Below are 309 nucleotides of genomic sequence, written 5' to 3' on the forward strand. Positions count from 1 at the left end.
GGCCTACCCAGCTCTTCCACAAACCACAGTAAGCGTGGAGCCCTGCACAGGGGCAACAGGGTTTTTGCACACAGGAGGAGCAACAAGTGGACGGTGTCACCTCCCAGCGGTTGTTCCAACACAGCTACTGCACCACACCACTGCTACGTGCCTTGGCAGTCAAGATGATAACAGGCTGTACACCTTGGCAGAGCATCCACAAGACCCGACATTATCACAGTATCAGCAGGAGAGGGAAAACACCACAGGGCTGGGGTCCTGCCCACACCCTTACAGATTCAAGATGTGGCAATCTATAGCAGCAACAAT

The sequence above is a fragment of the Apaloderma vittatum genome, unplaced genomic scaffold, assembly GCF_000703405.1.
Source record: "Apaloderma vittatum isolate BGI_N311 unplaced genomic scaffold, ASM70340v1 scaffold18918, whole genome shotgun sequence".
Classification (NCBI taxonomy): Eukaryota; Metazoa; Chordata; class Aves; order Trogoniformes; family Trogonidae; genus Apaloderma; species Apaloderma vittatum.